The sequence below is a fragment of the Lissotriton vulgaris genome, chromosome 10, assembly GCF_964263255.1.
Source record: "Lissotriton vulgaris chromosome 10, aLisVul1.2, whole genome shotgun sequence".
NCBI classification, from domain to species: Eukaryota; Metazoa; Chordata; class Amphibia; order Caudata; family Salamandridae; genus Lissotriton; species Lissotriton vulgaris.
This window is the reverse complement of record NC_141698.1, coordinates 422,371,906-422,396,494: the sequence shown is the minus strand read 5'-3', so window position 1 is coordinate 422,396,494 and position 24,589 is coordinate 422,371,906. Positions and strand designations below refer to the sequence as shown.

General features: G+C 43.3%; 1 protein-coding gene across 1 annotated transcript in view; it reads left to right on the top strand.

The window, feature by feature from the left end:
* The first annotated feature begins 24,269 nt into the window (after positions 1-24,269).
* The window catches only part of LOC147685343 (LITAF domain-containing protein-like), a 334,366-nt gene continuing 334,046 nt past the window's right edge, over positions 24,270-24,589 (top strand). Inside the window, exon 1 of the mRNA XM_086941274.1 lies at positions 24,270-24,357. The gene's annotated coding sequence lies outside the window, so the exon portion shown is untranslated. The remainder of the gene's footprint in view (positions 24,358-24,589) is intronic.

Genomic DNA, 24,589 nt, shown 5'->3' with positions numbered 1-24,589 from the left:
CCATTCTCGGCGGATCAGCCGTAGCTGGCAGTAGAGTGCTAGCTTCCAATGATATCTGAGCCATACTCGTTCCTCTCATTGTAAGATTTCCTCCAGATATAGTCTCTTCCCATTCTTTTTGTTTGCTTTCACCTGTTCTCTCCCTGGGGTTATTTATCAAAACCACAGGTCCAATAGTAACTGGTACCTTAAAAACGTCTTGTAACCGCATGTTATATTCAGTTTCTCCTGACTCAGGGTCTGCGTATTCTGCCCCTCCAGACCCTCCTGCAATTCTCGATCCCACTGAAATCCTCCATCTTTTTCCTGTTGTCTGATCCTCTGAACCCATTCGTCCCAACCCTAAAGTTTCCTCTGACTGCTGCGTCCTCTCCGTCTCCAACCTAGAGTCACAAGGTGGAGGACGTTCTGCTAGCAATCTATCAAGAAAACTGTCATCTCTATCACTTTCCTCTTCTGTCTTACTCTTTCCTCCAAACGCTCCTTCTAGCAACCGAAATGGATACAATTGTTCTCCCTCTATGGTGTCTACTCTCCATCTCTTCAACTGTGCACCCCCCCTGGCATCTTGATATGCCTTCATTGCTTTCTTCATTCGCCCCTGTGAAGCTTCTCTTTTCTTTGCTATTGCTGCTCTCATCCATGCATCTAATGCCTCAAATTGTGTTGGTCTGGGCGGAGGTTTCAGAGAAGACATCACTCCCCCCAGCTGGTATAGCACCTCTGTACGAAATGACCCATAACGAGGGAAAGCCAATTGTCCCTCTTTCTCGGTTATTGTATGCCAATTTTGAAGCCACACTATAGCATGGAGTCCTACATTTGTTGCCATATAATGTGCTGGGGTATCCTCTGGCGGAGCTTCTTCTCCTCCCAGAGTCACCACTGCGTGTCGCCTCCACACAAATCTCACAACACCTTAAAACATCTCATTGTTAAAATCAATTATTTTCAACACAAGTTTCACTAATCAACTTTGGACGAACTTCCACCAATCCCAACACTGCGTTACACCAACTGCCCTATCACAGCGCAGCGCACACTGACGTCACTGCTCCCTCTTTGCAGGACTCACCCTCCTTTACAATTTCACCACGTCCACTCGCTCACACATTCATACTAACAAGTAACTGTATATCTAAAAGCTATTAAACCAAGTAACTGCTCCCAACGCAGTCACAATAACTTGCAGTTACATAAAACAAGTAATCGTCCGTTAAAAGATCGATAGAACACTCTTACAAGAACATTCATCCGTTGTGACCTCCGACCTGCATCGGTCACTCAATTGCCGTAGTCAACCCCCGGTATCTGAGGCTTTCTACCCACGACTTACTCCTGCATTCATATAAAATTCCCTGTCACAAGTGAATCGTCGATATCGCTTCACGACATCAACAGTATTGATCAGACAATTACAAATACGAACTATCCCCGGATCTTGGACTTCTCTTGAGTCCGCTCACCAAAACTTCCTGAGCCGCACGTGTCCGGACCTGTAAACCGATGCACCCACACTCACTCAACTTGCATCCCAACCTCGCAAGACATCATACAATTAATTTGTCACTGCATTCTAACAGCCCACACAATTTCATACTCACACTACGACTCTTTCAGCTGCACCATCAACGTCCGCCGACCTCCATCAATCTTCGCCGTTGTCTACTCCGTATCCAAAGCTCTATTGTTCTGCCGGTCCTACTTGTAATTTCCCTTCTTCTCCCCTCACTTCTAGAGGCAACCATCCTCTGCTTTCATTTGGTGACGCTAAATTTGCTCCTTACCTTCCCTACTAAGTTCAAGGCAGATGGTCTTTTATTGCCTGCTAAAAAGTGTGGAGAGGAGTAAAATTATACTTTCAATGAGACATGCTTTAAAGGACCACAGACTCCGAATTCCAGTTTTGTGGACTTATGATGAGGCCAAAAATAATTGAATATAAACACACCTCAATATCAGAGTACATAGGTACATAAAAATCAATACAGAGCTGAGTCTACGTATAAAATTCATTCGGCATAAGAGGCATAATATGATGAACTCCAAAATCTAAATTCAACAAAGGATAGAAGCTGAGTCCAATTCTCTTTTCATTTGAGAGAAAAACAAAAGTATCTTTCCCTACTCTGCTCTAAATGAGAGTCCTGCCTATTTCCCAAGTGTCCTATCCCAAAGGTGTCAGTACGTGTGGACTTCCTAAGAAGTACTCACATCAAATGGGTTGAATCGCTTAAAGCTATGGAACTCGTTCTAAGATGCTCCTTCTCCTCCGAAATAAGTAGAAGTCCTATCAATCTGTTCCTGCGTATAATACAAAAAGACAATGTTCAACCCACAATACGTCATTTATGGACACCCTCCTTCAGTAAGTTTCCACAGAATCCTTTAATTAAAAATGATTCTCTTCCAGTGGCCTTGGTTCCCAGATAGGCCATACACGAAACGCCTCCCTTTTCGCCTTCCAGACTTCTTCAAAGGCATTCCGAGTATCTCCTTAAATCTAAGAATAATGAGGTTGAATTCCGGCACCTGCAGTAGGATGAGAACATACCATATTCAAGCACAAAAAGGATTCATTTAATTATAATTCTTGAGAAACCAAGGTGAAACGAAACTCAAAACAACCTATAGTTTGGGCCTACAATTCAGTCAACTTAAACTAAATACAAATTACATTACACAAGTATAATTTCATCCTGTACATTACACATACAGGAACTATAAGTTTATTTAATACATACAAAGGCCTACTTAAATGTGCACACTACATTTCGATGCTAATGTAACTCGAATAAATGTATCTTAACCGCATCGCTGCTGCGGTTATTTTTGCGCTGTGCGGTTGTTTTCAAATAACCGCGATACATGACGAGCTCAGCTCGTCATCCGCACACGTCACCCGTGGCTGATGACGAGCTGAGCTCGTCATCAGCATCGAAGGGGTTAATAATCTTGAAAAACTGCAAACGATAAAAATACTTGTGAGTGCGTTTAAACCATGAGTATAGTGCATTCATACAATTTAGAGTACGGGAAGCGCCCTATCAGAACTGCACACAAACATTGTGTAGAAAAATGTAATCAAGCTCTGGGCTTATCTACACCTTTAACTTGAATTAAAACTGGTTGTGTGGTCTGCATAGACGCACAGTTTTTTTTTCTCCATTACGTGTTCACCACCTCTTTCTCTGTGATGTCTGTTTTCCACTTCAGGCCCAGCACACTTTTTACTTCTATCAGTAACCAATTTAGTGAAATCAAGATGGGGGATGGAATTTGTTCAGAGAAATACATTTATAGCTGCAGGGTGGAGGGCTGATTTAGGGTAGGTAAGAGTTTATTTGTGTATTTTGTTACAGGGTTTTCTATAGCCCGAATGGGGTATCAGAGCGCTTTACATAGCACCAGTTACATTGCATGAGGGCATATTCATTTTTTGTTAGGCATGGGTAGATTAAGTGATTTTCCCAGAATCACAGGATGGTCAGCGTCATTGCCGAAACTCACACCCAGTTCCCCAGATTCGAGGTCGACCACCCTAGCCGTTAGGCCAACTCCTCTCCCCAAGCTATGAATTCCAGCTAAAGGAGCATTTCCATAGTCTATGAATCACTTGTTCTCAGGTGGGAGATATTTCACTCCATGTAGGAGTTTTATTTGAGATTGTACTTTTTTCGCTAAGACATTTAAGTGGGTTTGGAGATGCAAGCTTATGTCAATTTAAAAACTTCATGAATTTGCTCTGTCAACAATGGAAGGTTGACAGTTAAGGATGCTGGGGGCTTTTAGTCAGGATTGTATTGTCATAAAACTGTTGGACTGAGAAGAGAAGAAATGTTTTCAGTGGATCTAGTTTGAGGTGATCTAGTACAGCCAAGATTCTATTTTTGCAAGCATTGGAGTGAGCTATTATATGTCCATGAGTGAATTGACTTTTAGTTGCAGTTGGTTGTCTCTTTAGAAGTATGTTCTTTGTGTTGCGCAATCTAGCTTTTGTGAGCACTCAAGGAACTGTTGAATGCCTGAGCTATCTGTAATGCCATTCTTGCATTTACATAACACCAAGTCTGGCTGTTACTGGTATTTACAGTGTGTCCAGTGGTGGCCAGCACGGATCGGGGTAGCCGGGCAGGGATGTAAAGAAAGAAGACAGAAATAACTTACCTCCTCGCCACTTCATCTCCGTGTCTCTCCTCCATAGTCCCTTGTTCCGGTCGGAACAGAAAACACACCCAGGCTCCGCTAAGCCAAACGCAACGCTGCAATGCAGCGTTGTGATTGGCCTGCGTGCAGTGGTTCGGCCCTCAGCCAGGCACTTGGAGCCAGGGCGTGCCCTATGGTGTATTAGAGTATGGACTTGAATCCCCACCCACTATCCGCCCATATTGTTCTTTGGTTTGTGTCATTGTCCATCTTAAATGCTGGCTTCTGATTCCTTATTAGGCTTCTTGGTCCCTCCTTAGTACTGCCTTGTCTTCATTTGTGACCTCCTATGAGGACTGGCCATTTTACTTTTATTGTTACACGGTATATCTTATTTAGTCTGGAAGCACTATTTTCTTTAATGAATTTCTCCTACTGAAGCCACAACATGCTTTCCTGCAGCCTTCAGCATGCCATGTGCGCTTTCATTTTCCAAGTAGCCCAGGACAATGGCGGCTGATTCTTTGAAATGAAATAGGTCTTACATTTACAAGAATTTTGAGCTATTGCCATTATAAATGACAATAGCTTAAACGTTTGCAAAAGAGACACCTATTGATTTGCAAATATTTTTTGTAAAAGTGCCCCACACATCGCTTTCACTTTAATGGCGGCTGCTCCACCTTCTTTAGACGCGTCTCGTCTAAAGAAAGGAGTGCAACCCACATAAACGTGAAATCACTGGGTGGGATGCTTTTCCAAAAATTCCATTTGCAATGCAATAGGTCTCACATTTGCAAGAGTTTAAGCTATTGGCATGTTTTATTGTGATTTGTAGAGACCCCTGACGAAGGGCGCCTGAGCCCGAAATGCATAGGGTTTATGAATAAACACTGCCTTTTTTAATGAACCCTGCATCAATCATGTTCTTACGAGAAGTCCGGAGTGGCTCAGTTTGAACAGAAGATATCTGGTAAAATGGCATTGAAAACCGTGTGTGAAGTATAACAGTCGATGTTTAAGTAAAGAGAGGAGTAAAAGATTGTGATAAATGGATTACATGGATTATTGAGGAGAAAAAATTACATCCACAATGGCGCAAGCTTGCAGTGCATTTGGTTGGGGCGAGATGACGCCCCATTTTGTAATGTTGTTGACCTGGGTTTTGCTGGGGCATGACATCATACCAGTCTGCACGCAGTCTGAGAAAAGTTGGACACATTTGATTAGCAGGGCAAACAGGTGTGCATCCTATTTTCATAATTTTCATAGAGAGAAAGGAAGGGCAGAAAGGAAAGGAAGAGAGGAGGAGATGAGGGAAAGAGAGAGGGGAGGTTGTGTGGGGTGAAGAAATGTAATGGAAATGAAAGGAATAGAGAAAAAAAGAAATGAAATGGACGGAAAAAGAGAAGATTAAAAGGGAGAAAGGAATTGGAATTTCAAGTCAGTTTGAAGTTTGGTTCAAGTTCAGTTTGGTTTTCAGGGAGGGGTTATGGAATTTCAAGTCAGTTTCAAGTTCGTTTTCAGTTTGATCTGAAGTTCAGCTTTCAGTTTGGTTTATTCACTCACCTTCTCCCTTTATTCCGCCCAGCCCTCTCTGCCCCATTACTTTTCGGAGCCTGCTCCCCCTCTCCCTGCCCCGAGCTCCAGCCGCCAGCTGTGGTCCTCTCCTCCCCAGCGCAACCAATGCTGCAGCTGCCTGGTTACAAGCCTTGAATACCAAGGACACGTCACAATGTTGGCTTTTCGACGTGTCATCATACATCACAACTTTCTTTCTGGGTGATACCATGTCTTTTAAGATTAACGGGGCAGCAAGCAAAGCACGGGTAGTGCAGAATTTGTTAAGTAATCCCAACTATTTCATGACAAAAGCTCCTGCGATGAACCTGAAAGAAGATCCCCTCCTAAGCTACACACTTCCTCAAAGGTGGTCACTCCTTTCCTCCCTACTGCGGGGACGGCCTCCCCCTGCATTTGTCCTGCGCCTCGTGACATCACAGTGATGTTACATCATAAGCGTTCCATTCACAGGATTCTGCTTCTGGTGCCCTGGGATGGCACGTGCCATTCGAGTCAATATAAAATGCAGTTTTTTCTAAGTCTTCATTTAAAATACATGATTTTTTTTTTACCCTAGATAGCATTCTCATCACTTGCTCAAACAGCGCTCCATCATTGTACAAATTAAATGATTTTTACTGGGCCACATCACCGTTCCCAAGAGGGGAGAGGATGTGGTTTAACGGCTAGAGCGGCCGACCTTGAAGCTCGGGGACGAGGTTTCAGTCTAGCAGGAGGCTCCAACGTCCTGTGATTTTGGCCAAATCTCCCCGTACCTTAATAGTGAATATGTTCCTCTGTCATGTGACTGGTGCTCAAGTAAAGCGCTCCGATACCTTCGAGTCGATGTAGCGCTATAATAAAACTGCAACAACAACAAAATCTCCTTGTCTGCCCTGCTCCTTTCTCCCCTCGAGTACTGTCCAGCCAGCCCCCGAAGACGTGTCAGGCCGGGCTGAGACACACGATTGGGGGGGGGGGGGGCTGAAGCCCCGCATGGGCGTCCGCAGAGGGGGGGGGGGGAAGGGGGGGGGGGGCACTTGCCCCCCCCCCCCCCCTGGATCACCCGGCCTGCCATTGTCTGCTGCCGTGGTGGTGGTGGGTTTTAAAATGCAATTGTTGAGTGGCATTTATTTTCCATTTTTATTTCCATTGTTAGAATGGATGGATGATCGGAACTTTTAATTTTGTGAGCATGCCTCTTCATTGTATATAATTTTAGGCTGGCAGGTAGCAGCACCAAATCCCTATCATGACATCATGACGGAGTGCTGCGCCACCTATCTTACGCTGCAAAGTACCGCGCCCGCACGAAAGGTCACACAGCCCCGTTTGTTTCCAGGGCCGTAACACTGTCAATATTAGGAGCCGGAATTCGGGAAGATTACAGAGATTGAAGGCCCAGGCTTGCCTGCTCCCACAGCTCGGTTGAAGTAAGTCATAACCTCTCTTTTTTTCTGTTTCTGTCTAGCTCCTCACTGAAAACCGTGACTCCAAGAACTGCTTCTTACTCTTACTTTGTCATTGTTTCTTAAGAAAGAAAATCCTGTCCGTAGTTGCAATGATGAAGGGAAGCATTTACTTTAATTGGCAGGTGTATTTCACAACATACTTGAAGTAGAGTTGTGAATTTTGTATTTTTCCAAAGTGCAGCATTGTTCGACAACTAAATATTTACGCTCTGCCTCTGACTTCTGTCACAGTAAAATGTCTTGTGGGATGTTTTTACTGCTAGGCCTTGTCACATCAAAAGGTGAACTACAGAAACATCTCACATTATGTGGCCTACTTGTAGATTGTTTTGCTTCTGGCATCCGTGACCACCTTTTCTATCTCTGGAGGGTTAGCACTGTCGGCTCTACAAGTTGTTGTTTTCTTTGCACAGAGTGTTTTTTGGCAGTACAAATATGGAGACTAATTCAGGTTGTTTCCCCAGGTGATTTATTTCCTGAGGGGCCAGGGGTGTTAGCAGCCCTGCCACGTTTCCTGGCACGGTGTAAATAGCTGCTCCTGGGTCTTTTAAAAAGCTGAACTTCGAACTTGTGTTCAGTTTCCCGAACAGAGTGAAAATTGGCGATATAAGCGGGCTGCTTTGAGTGGCTCTTGCCTTTCTTGTCTGATTTGCCTCATTTGTAGTGGTTTGTTTCCTGGGTTTTGGTCTTTTGTCTTTTGTTTACGCGTTTCTGATTAAGGTTATTCTGCCCGTGGGTCTGCTGTAATCCTTCCCGATCTCATGTTCATTTTTGTTATTTGTGTGTACTATTTTAAAAAAAATACATCATTTTTTTGTCTTTCTTTTGAACTTCTCCTTTTGAGACTGTGACGATCACCTTTCCACTTGTAGGCGGGGGATGTTACTGCTGCTCTGTTCCATTGTTTGGTTCCTTTCGGTGGAATCTTACTTAAGAATGGGGACTTCTTAGGGGTTGGGTGGAGCTGGGGAGTTGTGTAGAGGGCGGACTCTCTGGTGATGGATACACTGGTACCCAGTTCATGGCCTCCCCTCTGGTCTTATGCGCCTTGTGGCCCTTGTTGAATAGCACCCATCCTCATATCCTTGGTAGCTCCTATATTGCTCCTTTGTTCTGCAACCCTGTTCCAGGACACCCGTTTAGGAGCGGATGAAGCGGGTGAGGTGCGGAGTATAGTGGCGACAATGTGATGCAGGCGGTTGAACTCTGCCTTGGGTCCATGAGCCTTAACCACCTTACCCCTGCTGCTTCTTCTGCTTCCCGACTAATCCCGGGCCACAGTGGGCCTCCGTAGTCTTCTGGCTGTCTTTGTTCCCTAACCCGCTGGGCTGGGTACAGTGCATGAAGGCTGGGGAGGGGAGGTCATAAGACTGTTGGCCTAGTGAAAGATCTCAACCCCAACCTGGTCCAACCTAGTCCAGTCCTGTGCCCATTGTGTGCATACTGGAAACTGTATTTCAAGCTTCGATGGCCCTCACAGAACATGTGTCACACTGACAGCAGCAGTACAGTTTCTTCACGCAAAAGTAGATTGGATTAATGCATGAACCTGGTGCTCACAGAACATATGTCACACTGACAGCAGCAATACAGACAGTCTCTTCACGCAAAAGTAGATTGGATTATTGCATGAACCCCTGTTGCAGGGGACATTTGTTACCTGTAACAGGATGGTTAAAGCATCTGTATATGCATTGGTACAAGAGAAGGGGTGTACATTGTACCAAGGCAAAGAGTCGCACTCGCATAGAGCAGGCTTAGGAATCCAAGGAGGCACAGACTTTGAGCACAAGTGCATCAGATAGACGTATGAAGAAAGCCACAGAAGGCAAGGGGCATGGGAGTTCTGGTTCATCAGGGAGGAGCCAGAGTGTACAGAAACAAGAAAACCCGGAACACAAGAAGTTCATGCTAGTAGACATGATGGCATGGGTAAGAAGACCCTTGAGCCAATCGGCTCTAGGGTGCCCAGACAAAAGGAGGTACAGACGTAAAGACACCAAAGTGCTGGACTAGCAACATGCAGTGCAGTTTTGGGGACAGAAGGGGCAGTTATAGGTAATTCAGTCAGGCCACTGATCTAGCTCCAAACTGAGATTTCATATCCTCAAATCACGTAGGACAGGTACAAATGGTAATGACTACAGAATGACAAAGTAGCTGCTAATGGCTTGTCTAGAGTGAAAGAGTTGAGGCAACTCCATTCCCTCGATTGCCGTCTCATACGATGAGGCTCACTGCACTCTTAAAGTTTAAGCTGCTCCCGTAGTAAGATGCATCAAAGCTAATGGGCCTACCGGCTGCAGCCACCACCCCCCACTTCCCTTGTGCCACTGAACCACTACTTGGCTTCAGTAAAACATGTTGCCTATTACCCTCTCTTTCCTCTCCTTTGCTTAATTCGTTCCCCTGTGAAATCGATCTAAAAAGGAACTAATACTTTTGTTGGAAACATCTTTTTCTGACATTTTTGTAATCCAAAGTGCAGCCTCGGAATGAAGAGAAAAAAAAGTTCAAAATACGAAAAATAAAAAAGTAAATATTTTAAAGCAAGACAGAGTGGTCAAAAGGCTGCCAGATTGGTTTTATTCACACCCAAACACCTTAGCGCCAACAGACTTTCCCAGTGAAGGCAGCACTACTTTCATTTTTTCGCGTCTTTGAATAGCATTTTTTTCCTCAGGTGAGGAAGTTCACCATTCCTGGAGGTACTGCGATATCTGGTTGATACGTGGTGAAGAAAATGCTTCATGTGATCCTTATCAGCGGTTTTCATTTTAGTAGTTTATGAAATGTGTAGTGTACTGCAGCTTTATGTTCATGAATGTGGTCTTTTAAAACCATACTCCTTGTGTTGTGTATGGATTTAAGCAATGGACATTGAAACGGGTCCCTTCCCGGTCCTGTAGTCATGTCCTTAGCTTTTCAGGCAAAAACACTAATTGATTTATGAATAACGAGTGCAAAAACATTAAGGTAAGCATGTTGTTCCTGCTTACATTTCACATACTTGACTTAGTCTTGCATTCCCTCTGAGTATTTGCTTTTTGCAGGAGGTTCTTACTGTTTTTTCAGACAGAATATTACTCTTGTCTAGTGCATAATTTGAATTGAGTTGCTTCCAGGCGTTTATAGCAGGACACAATTGGATTACATCTAAAGGCAGTGCGAGTTTCTTTTAGTGGAAGAGTAGGGTGTTCAGTGGGGTAGAAGATGTGGCACTAAGGCCAGAGCTGCCGAATTTGAAACTGGGGAACCAGGTTCAGCCTTCTCTCCTAAGGGAGTACATTCCCATGCTAGATCTTAGAAGGCCCTGCTAGACCTTAGAAGCCCTGGTGTCTTAGCACAAGCAGGTGGACCGTAGCAGTGTCAAATGTGGGTTAATCTTGAAGGCCCGGGCACCATAATCCATACCGAAGTTCAACTTCAGTCTTATGGGCAAGCCTACGAAGCAGCACATCCTAGTACAATAGTGACTCTGTCACAGAGGTCTTAGAACCCTGAGGCTAGTCCGCCTCACCCATTGGTACCTCCTTTGGCCTTGTTTCTGCAGAAGTAGTGCAACTCACCAGGGATCGGCAATGAAGGATTTGCATGCACACCAAACTAAGTTTGCAAGCTTTAGGGCCTTTCTGCTTCATGCACAAGCACCTTTAACATGCGCTGTCTGCTTTGGGGCCACACAATTATGCAGCAATGGAGGACAAAATTATGTTCCAGTGTTAAGTAAATTATGCAGCCAAAAAAGGGTTGCAGCGTAATGCAGTACATTTTCTGATGCTTTATTATTTTGACATTCTTACAACATACTAACCATCTTTGCAAAGATTTAGCCTCAGTACCTGTGTAACATACAAATGCAGCAGTGAGAAAGGTGACCAGTCAACCTTTGCAAAGGGTCTCAACTTCGCAGCAACAGAAGTCATGTTTTTTAGTAATTTTTGATGCATTTGAGCTACAAACAATTTTTGTTAGAATTGTCAGATTATACAACAGATGATGTATTATGGGGCAAGTATGGCAGAACCATAATTATGTGGAAAACATTTGCAAACTACAATATTTTGGCATTCATGTTTGAACTGTTCTTGTGGAAAAAGGGAGAAGTGCTGATGACAAATGGCTTGTGATTCCACTTTTAAGCATATTTGGAACATTCTGTGATTGGAAACATATCCCACATAGTGAATGTATTGTTATGTCAATAGCTCATATTAAACCTTAAATAAACATGTGTATCCATTGGTTGAGTCAAATAACATAAGCTGTAACTGGTCAGTGAAATGCCAAACAAATACTAATAATTGGGATGTTTTGCTTTTTCTAGCCACACTTCTGACTATGCCCACTGACCCAATCCTCCCCTTATTCATGCACTCTGATTCTGTGCCCACAGTTCCCCTACTTTTCCCCCCCCACTTTGTCCACTCTTCGGTCCGACAGAGTGTAGAGCCTGATCGTATTGTGTTTCTGTTGTTTCAGCAGCTAGTGTCAGGAAGAGTCAGGGAGGTGCAGTGCTCCACAGACAGCCAGATGTAGGTATGTCATCTGTAGTAGATACTGGGTAATCGTCTGGACACTGCTGCAGTGACATACATGTCCTGAAAGCCTTACTTCCCAGTGCAGTGTGGGATGGAGTGTCCTTCCACCAAGAGAACTTCAAGGGTTATTATTTTTTATTATATGTTTGGTTATTTAGCAGCTAGTGGTTCTCTATGCAGGGACGCAGCTGCACAAAGTGGCAGGGTGCACTTTCGTGTGTCATACACTTCTAATGTGGATCGCCTCTAGGAGGTAGGTCATCCATGCTTGCAGAGGGTGTTGGACTGGGAAAACTGGAGGTTGTCTGCTGCCGGGGTACAGAATCCTTCAGGCTGCTTTCTGTGCTTTGTGAAACTAAGTGAAGCTTTGGTTCAAGTGCAACCTTCTATGGGATATTTTTGGGGTAAGCGTTGAGCTTTGGCTGTGATTTAGGTTTGTGCAACCACATTTTGTGTGTGTGCGCAATGCAGTCTGTCTCTAATATATAGAACAGAGTGTATTAATGGTCATACCACAAAGACATTAGTGTCAGTTACATATAGCATTCAAACTCCTGTGGGTCACCACTTGCATTCATCCTTTTGAGGATGATAAGGCCTGTCCCATCGTGTGTGTAACGATTCTGACCTGCTACAGAGGGGTGGGCATGAGGGTGTTGGAATAGGAAAGACTCTATGGACGAGGAGTAACAGGTCATGAACAGTAGATTTATCATACCCTCTGACACTCGTATTATCAGTCTCTGGGTACGTTCTACAGCACAATACAAAGTGCTTATGCAGGAAGCAAATAGAGGCGTTGTCTGACAGGAACATTTCTGGAGTGATGTTTTTCTTTTGCCACCTTTGTCTGTATGGTATGGGAGTGCCTGCCCGCCTTGTGGTGGGGGGCAGACACCAGTTGTGCGTTTCATATGCGGCCTGCTTCCTGCCCCCCCATGGCTCCTCCTGCGCCCCAGTTTTTCTTGTGCCCCACCTGGCACACATCATGTCGGAGGATGGTAATGACGTTAACATTTTGCCCCCCCCTGGAAAAATTTCTGCGGACGCCCATGAAGCCCCGTGAGCCCAATGGGTGTTGCGCGCCTGGTTTACACTGTGGAGAAATTACGTTTCCAATGTTATTAATTGTTCGAAGAAGAATACCCAAGTTCCTCCATCTGACCAAATCAAAATATCGGAAAGCTTGCAAGCAGAGTGGACACTGGTGTGACCAGGCTGGGCGTGCAAACAAGGCCTGTACTAGTACCGGTTCCTTAAAGGAAAATGTATCTCGAATCTCGTAGCTCACTCCACTGTTACAGGGTGAGATGGGAGACAAGCTGGAATCTGAAATATTATAGAGTTGAGCACAGTCGAGGTTTCCTGTCCTTTGGGCCTCCAGCTTGGCTGTTTGAGGTGACGTTTTTACCAACTGAAGCAGCGCTTAGAGGGGAGACTGACTCCTACATGAGAAGAAACAATAGCTCCATAAAAATATGTATCCTGTAACACAAGATGCATTCCATCCATGCACTCCTTTTCAAACTTTCATAAATTTGTGTGCAAATCTTTCTTTGATGTTTGATAATTCATTTATTTGTCAATAGTATTTTGTTCATAACATATCATTGTGTTCATGACTGTTCAACATATTCCATGTCTCAAAAACATTTTTTCACATTGCTAGTATTGCCCAATGCATTTCAAGCGTATCGCCCTTCCTCAGGGGACTTCATAAACTCTTAATGCATGGAATTTTTCATTCACGGTGTTTAGCGGGGTACTGGAGCCGTGGAGCACGCCGAGATTAGCGAGGGAAGCTCCACGGCTCCAGTACCCCGCTAAACACCGTGAATGAAAAATTCCATGCATTAAGAGTTTATGAAGTCCCCTGAGGAAGGGCGATACGCTTGAAATGCATTGGGCAATACTAGCAATGTGAAAAAATGTTTTTGAGACATGGAATATGTTGAACAGTCATGAACACAATGATATGTTATGAACAAAATACTATTGACAAATAAATGAATTATCAAACATCAAAGAAAGATTTGCACGCAAATTTATGAAAGTTTGAAAAGGAGTGCATGGATGGAATGCATCTTGTGTTACAGGATACATATTTTTATGGTGATATATCTTGATCTTGGAAGCCCAGCAAGATTACCATTCATTGCACCAACGACTGTGTTACATTTGTCTAACAACCAAATTTGAAATAACTACCAGGAGTGCGGGATCCATAACAAACTATTCGCAAGAAACAATAGCTAACATGTAATACCTTCGGGACTCAGTGGACTTAACCAAGGCCATGCCCTGGCTCAGGGGGCCTGCGGCATTTCATAAGGGAAGGTTGGCGGGTGCCTTCTCAATTGAATGTTTTCTTACGAATTTGGGAAACAGACAAGAAGTGAATAACGGGAGTGATTGGACACTTCCCGACTAAACTGCAAAGCGGTTCACTTTCCATATATTTGTTGTGGCTAACATTCTGATGCAATAATTGATGGCTGTTTAATTATAATTAAGGCTCCCTGTTTTCCGTTTTTACTGTTTTTTACTGATGAATACAGTCAGACATTTAATTTCTTGTCTATATTTATTTTTAAATGTGGATAAAGACGGGAATTGCGTTACTTTTTGAGTAATTCAAATACTGTCTGCCATGACTGCCAGGCCAATACCTGTGTAGATTGATAGGTGAGGAGGCTAAAGAATAATGGAATTTTAGTAAAGAGGCTTAAACAGCAGTAGATAATGAAATGTGCATATTTTCTTAAAAGTGCGTTCATTTATCTTCTGTGGGTGTTTACAGTATTGAAACCAAGTAGGCATTCATACATGAGTGCATATTTACCAGTTAAATAAATGTGGAAATATACTAATTTCAGCTTCATTTTCCACAAAACCCAAAATAAATGTGGATAAATGCAGATAAAATTAGCAAAAAATAAATATGAATACAGACGGAAATGTCAAAAAATAAATTCCATGAAACCGGGAGCCCTAATTATAATTAAACGTGGGAAATGTTTAAGGAACTTTAATTTACAAAGGAAAAAAAACATTAAGCTACTGAGGATGTAATTTGGAACTTAGCATTTATTTCTTGTCTTTTTGCTTAATAAGAGTGGATTGTGTAAGAAAACCTAGATGAACGATCTCCTGTGATACTTGGCAAATCAGTATAAGGGTATGTAGGCAGAGCATACCAGAATTAATTCAGATAAGGAGTAGAAAGTTGAAATTTGATTTGACAATTGTCTTTTCCCTATTTGCAGCATAGACAATTCCTAAAGCAAAGCATAAAGGGTCCTCAGTATGTTTCCCAGTGGCTTAGCAAGGGGGTGCGAGAGAGTGCGGCCTGCCCCAGGCGGCATGAGTTTTAAGGGTAGCATCCTCCCTCCGCTCTTACCTGCCATTCCCAGGGCGGCAATCACCCACCCCCGCTCTTCAATCGGCCGCCGATGGGTGGCAAATGGAAAAAAAATCCCGCCAGCACCACCCCGCTCTTTGATTTGGCTGCAGTGGGGAGGCAAACACAGGGACTGCCACAGGCGGTCATAGTGCTTGCACCGCCACTGACGTTTACGCCTAGAAGGTTGAGCCTTATTCAGTTACTTTACAGGTATTTTAGTAAACACATGTCAAGTACAAATTCAGAAGAGACAACATGAGTTTAGTAAACTAAATGCATTTGCTTCCTTCCCACAGATCTTCCTCCCTGCTGATCCCTACCTTTCCTTCCCCAGATTAATTACTTTAAAAGTCTGTGCTGGAATAGCAATTCAGATTTAAAGCTATTGAGAGGTGGACCATTACTAGCATAGTCCCGACCCTGAGGATACATGGATATTGGCAAGGACACAGGAGCTCTTCACAAAGGAAGAAAAGTTCTACCATGTGGGATTTAGGTAGGGAGGGGCACTCCCAGATTCTTTGCAGTAGAACACACAGGAATTTCTGTGCTTGTGGGTAGGGTTACCCTGGGAAATTTGTCATTATTGGTCTGGGAGGGCCAGGAGTCACACAAACCCACAGGCTAGTGCTAAGCATACAAGTTGCACCCCTGGCACCCTCCTCTGAACAGCACTGGAGTGGTGGAAAACAGTTTAAGGACTGTTGAGACATGGAGAGAGAAACTCAAAACCTAGGCCTGCTTCTTCTTGTGCACATGACTAAGAAGTGGACTCAAAGGGTCTGTTTGGCTGATCTCCTTTTAAACAACAGGGACACAAATGTTGCATGAAGACCACTTTCCTGAAGGAACCCAGTTGACCAATTTCCACTGGACCTGCCCTGGACCCTGCTGTGACTTCTTTTGGAGTTAGTCCTGTCTCCTAAGTGAATTCCTGGGGTCCTTGGCTGGTGTTAGAGTGTACTTCCCCTACCGAAACTGCAAAAGCTGGGACTTAGACATTTTTTGCTAACTTTTTGCCTGGAAAACAGACAGAGACCAGGGTCACTGTTGAAGCTGCAGCCAACGAACTGGCAGTCGGCCTCAGCTTGCTGGTTTGTTCTGCTGAAGGGAATCCAACTTTCTGGACAGTTTCTAAGCCAGAAGCTAAAGGTCTTACCTGAGACCAACTTGGAGAAGCATCCCATCAACATTCAGGCCATGCTGGGGGCAGGCTTCACCTGATCAGAGATGACTGCACCCGGACTACCACTGTTCAGCAATCCGCCATTGTTGAGACCCACTTAGTATCCAACTTGCCACAATTGACTCGTCAACAACCACTTTTCTCCATAAAAATGTCTAAGTCAGAAGTTAAACTTCACACCAGGAGGAACCCAGCCCCTGTATCCGACCAGCGATATATTGTGGTTGGCCTAAACTTTTGACTTTGATCTGGTCTACCACAACCAGTTATCACCGATTGGTGTTTTGCGTGTTTTTGGACTACATTTTTCAAAACTTTAAATTCATATGCCCAGTTCCTCTTATTGTATTGATGTCACTTTTGTGTTGTTCTGTTAATTAAAATTTGAGATGTTGAATGTCCTGTGTTTTCTACTTCTTCACTGATTTGGTACTTCCAAATGTTTTACATAATTTTAAAGTTAAGCTTGTCTACTCATTGCCATAATTACCAGAAGCTGAGCTCATATTTAAATTACTGAAATCTTTACTGGACCTAATAATAATGGTGCCATTACTACTTGAGGTCGACTACCACCCACCCAAACTTACAATACACTACCTCACATGTAGCGCCTGATGTTTATGTTCCATATTCTGACATACAACAATGCTGAGTGTTCCTAAAAGGAAATATAATCGAAGTATATGAAATATGGATTGAGGTCTGGGAGTTCATTTCCGGGCAATTTTCCCGGATCAAAGTAGAAACCTGGACAACAAAGCATGCTTAATAGGGTCAACATGCAAATGTCACAGTAGTGTGGAAAGTGACAAGGTAATGTGTGCTTAGTTTAAAAAAAAGAGGAAACCCATGGCAGTTTCTGAATTGGCAATGTTGTTTACACAGGGCTATTTGAAACTAAGATAAAAATATGGAATCTGATAAGAAATGTGTTTAGTGTCCTGTAATTTTCTGAAAGCAACAGAATCTTTAGCTTAAACTAGGAGATGGCAGCAATTGTCATACTTCGTTCTTATATTATTTCTGACCACTAGGCTTGTCTGTATTAAACAAGCCTGAAAATATGAACCCTTAATTGGCATTTAACTTCTTGAATCATTAAAACATTTTTGGGATATTATTACTAAACACAACTTTTAATCAGATTATTGCAAATGAAACTATAAATAAGTAATTGCTAGGTCTCTTTTGTGATTTTGCACTAACTTGGCCCCCTATTTTTGGCCTTCATTATTTGAAGTAGATTCACAAATCTATCATATTGAACAAATTACCTTTTTTACACTCAATCTTTCTTTGCAAAGTAGGCTTGGCATGGAAATGCATTCTAAAATTGGTGACGTATCTAGCATGAACTTTTACGTATTTTTATATGTTACATACAACACAGGCCTTTCTTTATGTTAACATGAGAGGTATTTGTGCAGTAAATACATTAGGAAGTGGGATGAAATTAGAGTCTAGAAACAGGACAGCTTATTTTCTAATAAGAGTTATTCGGTTTGAGCAGGTTAACAAAATACTCAATCGTCACAACTTTTGGCTTTTATTAACCGTCTGGAGAAGGTTTTTTTTCTTTTTCTGAAACTCTTTAATGAACACAGAAGGTGAAATGTAGCTATGAGGAGTAATGGTTTGGCCTAGGCGAAATGTACTTTATGCTAGCGTAATTAGTGAAACTTTGATAATTTCAAGTTAATCTTGTTACTTGAAATTCATCTATTACGCTACATCACATAATTATACACTATTTGCAGTAATAATTTAGTGTAAATGCGTCATTTGTGGTGAAAATTTGCTTTGAAAGCATGGAAACAGCGTGAACGACAGTGCGAGCAGATGTTGTAATGCTTGTTTGCACTATTTGTAGCGTGAAATCCATCAGTTCATACAAAGTGAATGCAAAGATGCATTTTCCTAAAAAAACAGCGCCAAAGGCTTGGTTTGTACTTCATATAATTCTGTGTGATTTTGCTGGAATTTTGCATAACCATGCAAAAGCAAATTACCCACATTTTGCACCCCCCTAGACATTACATTGTAAATTCTGTCTTGGAAGAAGGCAAAGAGATAACATAGAAATAAGCTTTTGTGTGCTTCCTATAATATGAAAAAAACATATTGGTCGCGGTCATGTGTGGAGAAAAACCAGAGTCTAGAACATCCTGAAACTTGGTCTATATAGCACAATATACAAGAAAGGTATATAAAACTGGTGTCATTGGTGTGGGATTGTGCTGATGTACCGGTTGCGGGGAGGATGCTGAACGCAGAGTTTCAAATGGAGGCCTGGTTGCATGAAAGGTATGTCGGGAGGCTTTATAGAGTTTGTCATAAAATAAATTAATACGTTGTTAATCAGCTAGTTCCAACAGAGGTAAATGTAAATGTAAATGTACAGGAATTTATATAGCGCAAATCACCAACCGGTCTCTAAGCGCTTGCTTAGGGAACCCGTCCTGGTATTCCCCTGTAAGATAACCCCGGCAGGGTATCCGCAAGGTGAAAGCCAGGCATCCCGCTGCGAGGGGCCGTTGTGGAGATTAAGCAAGCTATTGCCCAGAGTCGCAGAGTGTGAACCCATGAATCGAGTAGGCACTGGAGCGAGAATTGTCGAGTCCATGGACATTTTAGTACTCAAGACCCCGCCGAGCCGGGAATTGAACCCTGGTCCCAGGCTGACCTCTGCTTCCAGGTCTGCCTCCTCTAACCAGTGAAGGAACTGAGATAATTTATTAGTGACATGTGATGGACTCAAATTGTTGCAAAGCTAACCTATGTCCTCTTAAATACATTACCTGCTGAGTTGTTTATAATCTTTACGTTTATTATTATTCAAGTCATATGTAGAAGAATAGAATGTATGAGCATATAACGTAAACTACCAACATGTGTATTTTGCCGACAGAACCAGACAAACCTTACCTTTGTGAGGACCAGAGTGTTAGGAGTACCGGCCCCCATAGTATGTTTAGGTACTTTTGAGGGAGTGTATAAAAAACTAAAGGTGCAGTTATATTTGCTTTGGTCTACTCTATAACCTACCCTAATATCAAAGCGCACATGGAGTTAGAAAAATAAATACACACATCATTACTGTCAATGGCTCCTCATAATTATAGGTATGGTATGGGGGCTGGAGGTGGGGGTTGCGTGTGTGCATGTGTGTGTGTGTGTGTGCACACAGAGTTTCATGATTGGGCTCTGCCATATCACCTTCACATAAGACATTCCCTGACTTCTGGCAGCATAACTCACTTTGAAGTGGTGAGAGACACTTGCCAGTTATAGTTTTCCCGAAAATGTGTCTGTTTTTGGGGGCCAAAGAAATCCACAGGATGGAATCCCACTAATTTTGGGGTAACATGATGCAAATAAACTTCCATGATAATTTGGAATCTGGTGAGGAAATGTGACACTTTTCAAAGCAATTTTGTGGTTGCAACGTGTATTTACTATTTGCTATGCAAAACTGGCACAGCAATGTGGAGTTGGGTGTAACAATGAGTAAATTGCCAGGTTTATTTGATGTGGCCAGTGCGGAAGCTACTATGGCAATGTGTACTAAACTTGGGCAACATGAAATTGTAAAGACAATGTTTTGGGTGGAGGTTGGGGAGGGAAGATTCTGGCATGCGTGGCTTTAGGGACTTAACTGGGAATAGAGCAACGTATACAAGGCATGGCAACTTCACCCTGGCAGACTGGCACATAGAGCACCCACTTAGCGTGATGAACATCATATTGTTAGGACACTCTAGAAGAGTTGAGCATTAATTCATATGTGTTGAATGTATGCTGCTATACGGTAGCAGCAACTCACTACCTGCAATTAAAAATAAACGTTTACCCTCATGAATTTAAATGGGCTATTGAGAAGCACAAAATCTCGGAGCAGCGTAATATGGGCCAGATGTACGACCATTTTTTGCAGTCGCAAAGGGGTTTTAGGCCTGTTTGTTACCAGAAAAAACGTGTGGGCCATGTACCAACCCTTTTTTGTGAGTCGCAAACAAATTGCGACTCACAAAATAGGGTTAGCAACTCGCTATTAGGAAGGGGCCTTCCAAGGGTGGCCCTTCCTAATAGCGACTTCAAAACCAATGCATAAATGTTTTGCAACCGCAATTGAAGTCGCAAAACACTCGCATTTTACCACCCGTCTCAGAAGGGTGGTAAAGCACTCGCAAACGGGAAGGGGTCCCCATGGGACCCCTTCCCCTTTGTGAATGCATGCGCAAATATTTTTTAAGGGCGGGCAGTGGTCCCAGGGACCACTGCCTGCCCTTAAAAATGAAACAGGAAATGTTCATTTTTTTTAGCCGCGCATATTTACTAGGCTTTTCTTTCATTTATTTTACTTACAGGGTGTGCCATTTTCGCCTCCACCCCCCTCCCGAGACCCATGGGGCGTGGATCTTTTACTACACAAGTGAGATCTCTTACCCCAACAACTTGTGTGTCACCCTAATTCCTTCTGGAGTTAGCACTTCAGGCCAAGATCATTGGTCAATTGATTGCTATCCACGAGTGCTGTAATTTAGCCGCTCTGTACTACGGCCTGCATTTCTTTTGCCATAGTGCATGCCCACACGCCTGTAATGCCCCTCGGGCAATCATACAGCGCTTCTGGCACTAAAATAGATTTATGGCACTAGGTCTATCTCTAGACCAATTTACAAGCATTTTAACGCAGAGAGTGTCCTGAAAACCGTAAACTATCAAACATTAACTATATGTTTTGTCCTACATGTATGTTTGTCTTTCTTTCTTTTCCAGACTATACAGGTTCCTCTGAGTGGAGGTAAATCCCACAACTTGTGGTTTGTGTTTTGTTTTGCACTTTTTTACACATAGCACAGTTTTTAACTTTCACGTCCTTTGGTTAGGGTGGGGCTTAGCGCGCCCATACCGCCAAGGTACACGCTACACGGTTCTGATGAATGCCCACGTAATTATTACACTTATAAAGGGCAGAAACATGTTGACCCCACTTTAAGTGGAAACTCCCATCATAATCTGTGGTAGTTCTTCCACACATAACCTTTTTAACCATGTCTAAACTGACCAGTGAATAAATCATATTGGTTGGTACAGTATTAGACATTTTTAACATCACTTTTTCACATCATTGTCACGAAATCCAGCTCCGCAGTAATCTGGCGTTGCAGCACACCAGGGAGGCACTCAGCTTCTCCTGGTGGGCCCGATGATGAAGCATGTCACCAACCAGGTTGGTGAGTGAGGGCTTCCCATAAAACCCTTGAAGGTTTCCAATGTGTCAACAAGGGGTTATCTTTCCATAGTCCTTTTTCACAGTCTTTGCCTCTGTGTTTCTACATAGACACCTTTGCATATGACACTCTTATTTTGTTTTGCATACATAACCCGGGGGACTAAGAGTGCCTCCTACCCTCTCTCTCTCTGATTGTTTCATGGTGTTTAGAAATAAATCATTGGTTTTAAAAGTACCTGATGCAGAGTTCCTTATGTGTCCAGCAGTTTTCAGGGAACAACAAAATATCAAGATAACTGGCGATTAACATTGCTGCTGGAGAGAGCTCAGAGTTTTATCTAGTGACAGTTTTACTCATCAGAGGGTGAATATGCCTGCTGTAAAAAGCGTGTACCATGCAGATCAAAGAACTGTATCTTACGTGCATAGCTTAGTGGGTTACTGCTTTTCTCACAGAAATGTTACTTGCAGGTCATAAGTTACAATTCTGATATAGCACAGTGACCAATGAACTGTTTTCAAAGAGTTGAGTGCAAACTGCATGGTATCGGTTTAAAATGTTGTGTTTTCCCCCCATTCTTTCAGTATCCTAATGTTGCTAAAAAGGCTTTCTTTGGGTAGAAATGCATTCTTATTAGTAAAGTCAGCCAACCCCAAACACTGTGGTATGTTTTAAATATACTGCCTACTGGTATGGATGACGTGATTCCTACATCTTGTAATCCTCACTGTTTTATGTAACATTTCTTATAGACTGATTAACACATGTATGATTCACAGTCTCTGTATAATGTGTGTGTGATGTAAAGTGCTCTGTCACCCTACACTGGTTTAAGTAGCACTACATAACAAATTAAATACTTGTGAGGGAGGGGCTACGGAGAGATGAGGGACTCAGTTGGATGATGGTAATGAGATTTTCCGTGGGGAAGGAGGTCATGGGGTGGTGCCAAAAAAGATTGACCCATTAGGCGCCACCAGCGCGAATGCCGCCCTGGTTAAATGTACCATTAGACAGCATTTTCCCCCAATCGTCCGGTATTGTATTGCAATATTTGTACAGCACCTCATACCCCTGATGATTTCTAAAGTGCTTCCAAGCATTGATGCAAGAAGCTTCTTCATTCCGTGTACATAGTTGGTGGAGTGTCTATTTATAGAGTGGCTAAATCACTGGATGTGGTGCTTGAGGTTTGGCTGGTTGCTCAATCATATTGCGGCAAACTTGTGGCTACGATTAATCGTGGGCCCGTATTATGATTAGGCATTATGCTCCAATCCAAGTTCAGCAATCAAGACAGGATCAGAATTCTGAGTTGTGAGATAAATATTGCAACCCCACTTTTTTCATTGACATATCAGGGTTTGTTCTAAAATAGAAAATGAAACGTGAACCAACCACCATGAACCAATTGACTCCAGTCTTTTCGATAGTTTTCTTTCTACATATTCATAACAACACGTAACCCTACTTTATATTCCTTTTCATGAAATGCACTCTCACACTACAGCAGTAAAAGTAAAATGCAAATGTAAGGAATAGGCAGAGATTAGGAGCCCAGGGGGTACTGGACCCAAGGGAAAAAAACACTAAGCCTTGTTAATCAGTTTCCACATGTAAGTAAATATGCAAATGGTCTTTAAAGACCTGTGAAAAACTCGGGTGTGGCAGAGATAAGATAAGACTGCAGACACTGCCCAGCCGATCCCACAGCAGCTCGCGCTGCAGCTGCCCGGGCTGACACACATGACGGGGGAGGCTGAAGCCCTTTCAGCCCAATGGCGTTGCGCGCCTGGTCACCACACTCATCTTGCAGTCAACCCTCTTACCCTACTCTCACACTGTCGCATGGCTCACCGTGCACTCACATGGGCACACCTGATACACACACAGCGCAGAGGGTTAATGTGTCTACTACAAAGAACGTGTACCATGCAGATCACAGAACTGAGTGTGAATAAACTATGAGCAGTGCTATACATTAAATGTTTGTCAGAAAGGTGCTATAGAGAGATAACTTGCATTGTTGGTGAGTGGTAGTGAGGGAATCCTTGGAGAAAGAGGAAATGGGGGGAGGCGCCAAAAAAGATTGTTGCACCGCGTGCGACCAGTGCTAGGGCCAGCACTGGCTGGGAGTGTTAGCCCCCCACCCCGAAGTTCGGGTCTAGTTGCACCCCTGATCTTCACTTATCTTTCTTCTCTGCTCAGAGTTGTCCTGGTCACAGAGCCAGGTCGGTATATATCCCTGATGCATACTTGCCAACTTAAAGAAAAATTTCACCATATAAGAAGGGGCTGGGGCCTTGAAGGAGAGGTACCTCGTGCCCAGTAGTACCTACCAGGCACTTTTGAACCCCACCCCCCAAGCCCCCTCCTCCCCCGAAAAAAAAAAAAAGAAAAAAAAAAGCTTGCAGAAGCTGGTGCTGATGTCCTGGGGTGTTTTTCGCTCCCCTTAATGGAAGTCGGTAGTTTAAAGCATCTGAAAGTGAGAGGAAAAACACTGGTTACAGTGGGTTTCAGATGATTTTCCTTGCCACCGTGTGATATCGGCTACTCAGCGGGGATACCGTTTGATGGTGTGTCGTGGGTCACACGGAGGCACCAGGTGAGTTGGCACGTATGGTGATGGCATAGCAAGCTTGAGTCAGAAGTCAGTGCAGGCGGCTTCCTGTAATAACTGCCCCTCCCAGCTCTCTGCTCTCTCGCACCAACATTGACAGACTGGAGAGAGAAGAGGGCAGGAGCGGCCGTGTGTTCTGGAGCTGAGAACAGACCGCCTCGTCGGAAATCTGCCAAGGCAGCTCTGGTAAGTTCAATAACTTTCATTAAGACGACATATCACCTTTTACCCGGCCAGCCGCGCATTTAACAGGGGATAACGGGAAGGTGACGCTTGAGGTCTAAGGGCGCCAAGTGAGGATGTCGTCTTCATCACAGTGGAATTTGTTGGAAATTGAATTCCTTTCAGAAACGAACATTTTCTCGACAGTGGTAAATTTTATAAACGAATATTCGCTAGCCCATGCATTGACAAACAA